Source organism: Ricinus communis, chromosome 7 (genome assembly GCF_019578655.1).
Source record: "Ricinus communis isolate WT05 ecotype wild-type chromosome 7, ASM1957865v1, whole genome shotgun sequence".
Classification (NCBI taxonomy): Eukaryota; Viridiplantae; Streptophyta; class Magnoliopsida; order Malpighiales; family Euphorbiaceae; genus Ricinus; species Ricinus communis.
Genome location: NC_063262.1, coordinates 16,899,127 through 16,908,283, shown reverse-complemented (window position 1 = coordinate 16,908,283; position 9,157 = coordinate 16,899,127). Strand labels below are relative to the sequence as shown.

General features: G+C 35.7%; 1 non-coding gene across 1 annotated transcript; it reads right to left on the bottom strand.

Annotated features, from left to right (window-relative positions):
* Positions 1-8,790: 8,790 nt before the first annotated feature.
* LOC125370751 lies at positions 8,791-8,895 on the bottom strand. The gene has a single exon (XR_007216854.1). It is a non-coding gene; the product is annotated as a small nucleolar RNA R71 (small nucleolar RNA).
* Positions 8,896-9,157: the final 262 nt, after the last annotated feature.

Here is a 9,157-nt window from a genome sequence, read left to right as displayed (position 1 = left end):
CATGAGGAATTTGGTTTGGTACTTAGGAGGAAAATCTTTAATTTTATTTCTTTAAAGTTTTGAGTAGTTTAGGAGGAATGCTCATTTTCCTAACTTTAGAGTTCGAGTCTTTGATTTCCCTTGCTCCTATTATGAGAAAACCCTAGTTTGTGGTTTATCATTCGAGGATTAATTCTTGGTTGATGATTCTAGGTTGTGTTTTCATAAAAAATGATTGACCTTTAAATTATTTTATATCTATTTGTTAAAGAGAGCATTTGTCATTTATTTATTTCTGATTTTATTCAATTTGCTTGAGAACAAGAAATTGCTCGAGTGTGGGGGAATTTGATAAGTGCTAGAAGCACTTACTATTGAATTATGTTTTTGCCTTAATTTTACCTTCAATTGAGTTTAATTTGTTTGTTAGAACTTGTTTTCAGTCCTTTTTAGATACTTTGAGGATCCTACATGAAGAGAGGCATTTGGCACTAAAAAGCATGAAAAATCAGTCCAAGAGAATGCATGTTCATAAAGGTTTGGAGTCTCATACGGGCATGACATGGGAACAATTTATCCATGTGGTCTTCTCGTGTGAGATAAAAAGAATGGCAGATTTTGAGAAGGCATGACACGAGAAGCACACGCCCGTGTGACCTTCCTGTGTGAATCAAGAAAATAAGTAGATTATGCTAGAAGTTCACACGGGGAAGGGACATGCCCATGTGTCCTAGAAGATGATTTCAATATATGAAAAGCAAAGGACGTCACACAACTGTGTGGTGCCCGTATCGTCCCCGTGTCAATCATAAAAATACATTATGCAAGGGAACTTTTAAGGTTGTTTTAAGAGACACCGTCATTAGTTCATTTCTAGAGAGAGAAACACTTAGAAGACTTTATTTACTTTCATTTCTTAGGGTTTCATTGGTTATTTTCAAGGAATAACATAATTTACACCATTATTTTCCAAGATTGAAGATCCAAGATTGAAGATTTTTATCTCTACTCATCCATGAATAGTTTAAGTTATTCTCTCCCTAATCTTTATTTTTATTTATTTTACAATATATAGGAACTAATCTTCTTGCTATTTGGATTTTTATGAATCTTAATTTATGTTGTATGGATTGTTTCAAAGTTAATGCAATTAAATCTTTTCAAAGAGTTATTTTATTCCTTTGATTGCTTTATCATATATTTCAATTGATAAGTTGACGGATTGATTAAGATTTATTTTCACAAATTGGTTAAAGATAAATATTTATGAATTGATCACATCTTAGAGATTGAGAATCGATTGGGATACTAGAGATAGATCTACAATATTCTTTGGTTTAATAGTTCTTTAATCTTAATGCATAACCTAAGTAAGTGGGTTTGAGAAGAGATTCATTTCCTTCCTCTTAGAAAGTAGTGGTTTAATCACTTGAGAAATATTTTTATATAATTTTATGGAATGCCAACTCAACTCTTATGTTTGATTTAATTACTATTTGATTTATGAAGTATTTAACTTATTAGGGGGATTCATTACCTGAATAGGCTTTATCTTTCATTAATATACCAATTATTTTAACTCTTGTTTTAATGTTAACTTACTTTCAGACATTTCTATATCCAGACAACATTTTGATTGCTAGAAATTAGTATAAGAGTGAAAATAGTATTCACCATTTAGTCCCTAATAGAATGATATTCTTATTTATCATTTTATTACTTGATACGAGTGGTGCACTTTGCCTTGTGCGAATAGCGCACATCAGTTTTCATAAAAATTGATTAGAGAAAACTATTTATGAATCGATCACATCTTAGGAATCAAGGATTGATTGGAATACTAGATACAGATCTACAAGATCTTTTGATTAATAGTTTCTTCATTTTAATGTATGACCTAAGTGAGTGGGTTTGAGAAGAGATTTCTTTTCCTTCTCTTAGAAATTAGGGGTTTAATCATTTGAGAAAGGTTTTTACCCAATTTTTTGAAATGCCAACTCAACTTTTGGCTTTGATTTAACTGTTATTTGTTTTCATCGAGTATTCAACTTATTAGGGAGATTCATAACTTGAATAAACTTTGTGTTTGCTTAATATACCAATTGTTTAATCCTTATTTTTAACATTTGTTCACTTTCAAATATTAGTATATCTAAACTACATTTTGATTGCTAGGCATTAGTATATGAGTGAAAAATAGTATTTACAGTTAGTCTTTAGTGGAATAATACTCTAATTCATCACTTTATTACTTGATACGCTGGTGCACTTTTTTCCGTGCTTGGATAGCATGCATCAAGTTTTGATGCCATTGCTGGAGAAATTTTCCATTATAATATTATTAGTAATTCAAAAGCTAGTAATTTAGTATTTTTATTTTTATTTGATTATTCTTTTTATGTTTGTGTTTTCTTCAGGTACTTGAATCTGTGCATGACCTGAGATAGTTTGATGGAACTATTTGCTTACAAACCGAAGTTGGAAAGACCTTTGAGGAAGTAGCAAAGAGAAGAAAGAGAATGAACTTTGACCAAAACAATGGCGGAGTTACAGAATCGTAATCAAGAGGATCGGGAGGAACCAAACCAAGAAGCAGAATGTTTAAGAATGGCGGCTCCACCTAGGGAGAGAACCATGCAAGAGTATGTACGTCCAACTCTAAATGGGGCTACTTTGAGTATTGTTAAACCGAATGTTGCGGTAAACTACTTTGAAATCAAGCCCAACATTATTCAGATGGTACAAAAGAATTGCATGTTTAATGGTTTGCCAAATAAGGATACAAACACTCATTTAGATGATTTTCTTGATATTTATGATATGTTTAAGATTAATAGGGTATCATATAATGCTATTAGATTGAAGCTATTCCCATTCTTATTGAAGGACAAGCCCGAAGAAGTGGTTGAAGTCGTTTCCAGTTGGAACATTTATGACATGGAATTAGCTGGCCGAGAAATTATTGGAGAGATATTTTCCACATTCTAAAACAGCCAAGTTGAGGAATGACATAGCCGGGGTTCTTCAGCAGGAGAATGAAATTCTATATGATTGTTGGAAATGTTTCAAAATTTATTAAGGAGCTGTCCACATCATGGTTTACCTTTATAGTTGCAAATTGACACATTCTTTAATGGCTTGAATTACGCAAGTAAACAATCTATTAATGGTGCAACAGCTGATCATTGAATAATAAGACTATAGAGCAAGCTATGGATCTTATTAAGGATATGGCAACCAAGAACTATGAGTGGAAAAATCTAAGAGATTGAGTTCGAGTCAAAGGAAGTGGATGCTTTGACTATGTCCTCATTTAAAAGACAAGCACAATTTATGACTTGTGATTGGTGTGGGGGTGGTCATCAAAGTAAAGACTACCAAAATGGTAATACTTTTGCTAAGCTGGAGCAGGTTGATTATGTGGTAAATGCTCCAAGGCAATAAAACAACCCTTTACAACAATACTTGTGATTCGGGATGGAGATATCATCTGAATTTTTCTTAGGAAACTCAGAATCAGCAAAGACCTCCACCACCAAAATTTTAGCAAAAAAAACCAATAGCAAGCTCCTCTTAAAAGGAGTAACTTAAAGGAGATGATGAAAAAGCTCATCTTAGCTTCTAAAAATCGGTTTCGATCTACATAAACCACTCTTAGAAATCAAAAAGCTTTGGTTCACAACTTGAAGATTCAAGTGGGAAGATTGTAAAACTCTTAATGAAAGGCCCTAAAGAAGCTTGCCAAGTAACATAGAAGCCAATCCTAAAGAGCAGCTTAAGGTATTATATTGAGGAATGGTAAGGAATCAGGAACTAAAGTGAATGAAGCAGATGGGAGTTCGACTATAGTTAATAAGGTAGTTAATGATAATGCATTATTGTTATGCCTTACAATTTATTTAAGAAACTAAGACTTGGAGAACCTAAGCCAATACTCATGAGCATTCAACTAGCTAATAAATCTATTATATATCTTAGGGATATCATTGAGGATGTGTTAGTTAAAGTTCAAGAGTTTATTTTTCTTGTGGATTTTGTGATTATGGATATGGATGAAACTACTGATGTTTCCCTTATTTTAGGAAGACCCTTTCTTACTATAGCTAGGGCCATCATTGATCTTCATGATGGTAAGCTTATTCTTAGGGTAGAGGAAGAGCAAGTGGCTTTTCAGATTCCTAATGCCATAAAACATTCACTTATGTTTAATGACATGGACTTTATTGATAATAAGATTAAGCATGAAACTATTAATTTTATTTTATCTATTATTGCTAAAAATCCTCTTAGTTGTGTTTGGTATAAGAGCAAGGAAAATGTGATATGAAAGAAGCTTTAGAGCAGCTAGCCTATCTTGAGGTGGCAAAATAAATGAGAAAGAGGGCATTCGAGTTAATTGAGATGCCAAAGGAAGAGAGGATGAAAACATCCATTGAGGACCCACCTACTTTGGAGCTTAAGCAGCTCCTAGCTCATTTGGGATATGGGTTCTTAATGGAGGTATCCAAGCTACTAGTAATAGTTAGTTCTAAATTACTAAAGGACCAAAAAGTTAAGCTATTGGAAGTGTTGAGGAGGCAATAAAAGGCAATAGCATGGAAAATTATAAATATCAAGAAAATTAGCCCTTCCTTTTGCACATATAAGATCCTTATAGAAGAAGAATTCAAGATTGTGTTGCAGTCCCGAAGGCATCTAAATCCCAACATGAAAGAGGTAGTAAAGAAGGAAGTGATCAAGCTTCTTATTGTAAGGTAATTTATCCTATTTCATCAGTTCTTGGAAGCCTAGTACAAGTAGTACCTAAGAAAGGAGGTATGGCAGTTGTTGTAAATGAAAATAATGAGCTTATCCCAACAGGGACAGTAACAGGTTGGAGAGTATACATCGACTATAGGAAGTTGAATGATGCCACTAGAAAAGATCATTTCTCGTTCCCCTTCATTGATTAGATGTCAGAAAGATTGTTAGGGCATAAATATTACTGCTTTTTAGATTGTATGTCGGGATGGCTTCTATGTAATGCACCAGCCACTTTTTAGAGGTGCATGATGGCTATCTTTGATGATTTGGTAGAGGATATTATGGAGGGGTTGATGGATGATTTTTCTATTTATGGGGAATCATTGAACAATGTTTGGAGCATTTAAAAAGGTATTAATTAGATGTAAGTAGACCAATCTAGTTTTAAATTGGGAGAAGTGTCATTTTATGGTACAAGAAGGCATTATTGTAGGCCATAAGATTTCGAGTAAGGAAATTGAGGTGGATAGAGCAAAAATTTAACCTATTGAGACACTGCCACCTCCTTTATTTGTTAAAGCTATTAAGAGTTTTTTTGGACATGCAGGGTTTTACTATAGATTCATTAAGGACTTCCCAAAAATAGTAAGACCTTTACTAGGCTTTTGGAGAAGGATGTCAACTTTGTGTTTGATGAGGAGTGTACGACAACCTTCTCCTCTTTAAAAGCCAAGCTTATCAATGCCTCAATTATGGTAGCACCAGATTGGAGTCTACCATTTGAGCTAATGTGTGATGCGAGTGACTTTGCAATTGGAGTTATTCTAGGTTTAAAGAAGCAAAAGCACTTTCATCCCATTTATTATGCAAGTAAAACAATGATTGAAGCATAAGCAAACTACACTACTATTTAAGATGAATTGCTTACAATTATTTTTGCTTTTGACAAGTTTTAATCATACATGATCTTATCAAAAGTGATTATGTACACTGACAATTTGGCATTAAGGTATTCATCCTGTAAGACTGATGCAAAGCCAAGATTAATAAGATGGGTTTTACTTCTGTAGTAATTTGACTTGGAAATACAAGACAAGAGAGGAGCAAAAAACCTGGCAACTGCCAATTTATTGCACCTTGAGAACCTTCATTTAGAAAGATTACTTGAAAAGGACATTAATGATCATTTTTCAGATGAGCAATTGTATGCTATGGTAAGTTTGGTAAGTAATTCAAATTTTTCCATTCTATTATATGCTAACGTTTTGAATTACCTTATCGCAAGAGAACTTCCAAAAGATTATTCATATCAATAAAAAAAAATTCTTTGCTGATTTGAAATATTACTTTTAGAAAGATCCTTTTCTGTTTAAAATATATGCTGCCAGGATAATAAGGATGTGTGTGGCATGGCTAGAGTCTATAAGTATTCTTGGTCATTGCCATAATGGACTAGCTAGAGGAAATTATAGAGCAAGTAGAACAGCTCAAATGATGGGTCTACTTCAGAATAGACAATCACTTGTGCAAGAATGTGATTGTTGCCATCATACAAGTAACATCTCATCTGACAATGAGATGCCCCAACACCATATACTGGAATGTGAAATTTTTTATGTGTGGGGCATCGACTTCATGGGACTCTTCCTAAATTATTTTGGCAATAAATACATCTTGGCAGCTATTGATTATATTTCTAAATGGGTTGAGGCACAAGCTTTGCCTTGAAATGATGCTAAAGTAGTAATTAAGTTTTTGAAAAAGATTTTTTGCAGGTTTGGCATTCCTAAGGCCATTATTAGTGACAAGGGTACACACTTTTGCAATACTCGGCTAGAGAAAGTGTTAAGAAGGGTTGGCATCACATATAAGTTTGCCACCCCATATCACCCTCAAACTAGTAACCAAGTAAAGAACACAATTAGAGAATTCTTGAGAAGTGATAAGCATCATACTACACATGTTTTCATGCCCGATTGTTCACATTTTTATGCATGATTATCCCGTTTTATGCTAGAATCACCTGTCTTTTGTTTCCCTTTTCGTTTGAGTCATTTCGAAGGACACCATCGATGTCGAGGAAATCATTGTGATTACGGAGCAAAATCCATCAAATTGGGCGAGAACAAGCACCCCGAGGGTTGAGCACGGCTGGACTCCGGCCGTGCTGAATTATCAAGAGGCTATCCCCAATTGTGCCATTTCGTACGACTTAGTAGCCACCACGGCCTCCGGCCGACTGTGGTGGATCGACCGGCTTGGGCACGGCCTGTGGTCGCTCGGCCTGAGACTCCATGATTTAGCGGCTGCTGAATCATCACGACTGGACTCGTGGCCGAATCAACTATATAGGCGATTTTGAATTCTAATTGAAAAGGACGATTTTTGGACTCAATTCCAAGACACACACTTAATCAAATATTTCCTATACCTCAATTGTAGACTTGGAGAGATCAATTTTTATCAATTGAAGGGGGGATTCCACTTATTCCAACATCGAATTGAAGATCAAGACAAACTTTAGGAGCATTCAAGAGGCAACTAGGGTTTGAGATTTTGAATTTGCAAATTTAGGGTTTCTCATTTAGCTTGAAAGAGAAGGGTGTACATACCTTTAATTTGTTTTTCCTTATTTTGTTCTTTAATTGCTTTGACTATGAACATGAGCAGCTAGATCTTTTGAATCCATTAGGGTTCACCTTTGTTGATGGATTATGCTTAATTGTTAGTTTTTTATAATTGTCATTCTTGCAATCTTCTTGCTATTCAGTAATAAAAGTTTGATGCAGTTAATTTGAGACGTTGGATTAATTGTTTATTAGGTTGTTTCTTGACATTGAGAAATGCTTGTTACAACTGGATTTTGAATAGTAAGGACTGGTAGTTAACACTTAGAGATGAGGTTGATTTACTCACCGGATTAAGAACTAACAACTCTTAATAGTCTTAAATCATACTTAATGCTAATTTGTAGTAATCTGATAGGAAGAGATTCCATTAGGTTAGTGCGGTTTAGGAATCCGGTAGCTCGAGAGGCAGGATTCAGTCGGGATTTAGGCACGGGTAAGAAAGATCGGCAATCCATAAAATTCATCTTTAGAATTCCATCACTTAGGCTCCCTTTTGGATTTATTTCTCTCTTTACAATTGTCTTTTAATTGTCTATTGTTGTCCTTCATTTACTTAATTGCACTCATAACCATTACCGGTATGTTAGAACTTTCACACCCTATTTCGGACTAGATAACATAGCGGTAGTAACTCTAGGTTCACCCGATCTTCGGGGATCGACCTTGATACTCACTAGTGCTAGGCTGCATCGGTGGGTTCAACGCCTTAGGTGTAGGTTGCATAAAGAGCCCATCAAGTTTTTAGCGCCGTTCTTGGGGGTAGCGGTGAACTAGAGTGAATTGTTTTTATGTTAATTTAGTCATTATTTGTTTTATTCATTTATTCTTTAATTTTATTATTATTTATTATTATATTATTTTTGTTGATCGGTGGTTGTGTGGACTTTCGGTTTCAGGGTAGTTTATGACCGGGGAGCTCAAACTCGAATCTTATAGAGCCTCTATCCCGATCGAACGATCCCTCGGACTCTTAAGGAAGAGGTTGCAATTAGAAGAGGAGGAGATTGAGGTTGAGGTACCTGTGGATAGACTAGACACGATGGAAAACCATGACCCCCATGGATGAGGATCAGAGAACGATGTACGAGTTTGCTTGACCATCTTTGGATAGGACGAAAACTAGTATAGTCAGACCTGCTGTAGCGGCCAACAATTTTGAGATAAAGGCCAATGTTATCCAGATGATCCAACAAAGTGTGCAGTTTGGAGGATTGCCCGTGAGGATCCCAATGCACATATCTCCAACTTTTGGAGATTTGTGACACATTCAAAATAAATGGAACAACCGATGATGCCATTCAATTTGAGATTGTTTCCATTTTCCTTGAGGGATGAGCAAAGAGATGGTTGCAATCTCTTCCACAATGACGATCACTACACCGGAAGGCGTTGGTAGAAAAATTTTTATATAAGTATTTTCCTCCCGCTTAAAACCGCTAAACTTAGAAATGACATATCTTCTTTTGTGCGGTTTGATGATGAAAGCATGTCGATGCATGGGAGAGATTTAAAGATCTTTTGAGATCTGCCCACATCACGGATTGCCGGTGTGGATGCAGTTCGGACCTTCTACAGTGGGTTGAACCTCGCAACGAGGCGGTGGGCGCTAAGCGATGGGCGGCGAGCAAGCTCGAACTTGATAGAGGAAATGGCCATGAACAACTATCGTTGGCAATCCTCTAGAAGCCGACCAGGAAGACAAGGAGTGGTCAACCAAGTGGACTCTACAGCCTTGGCGGCTCAAGTAGAGCTTCTAGCCAAGAAGATCGACCAACTCAGGATCTTGGGTTCACGCGTGACGTTGG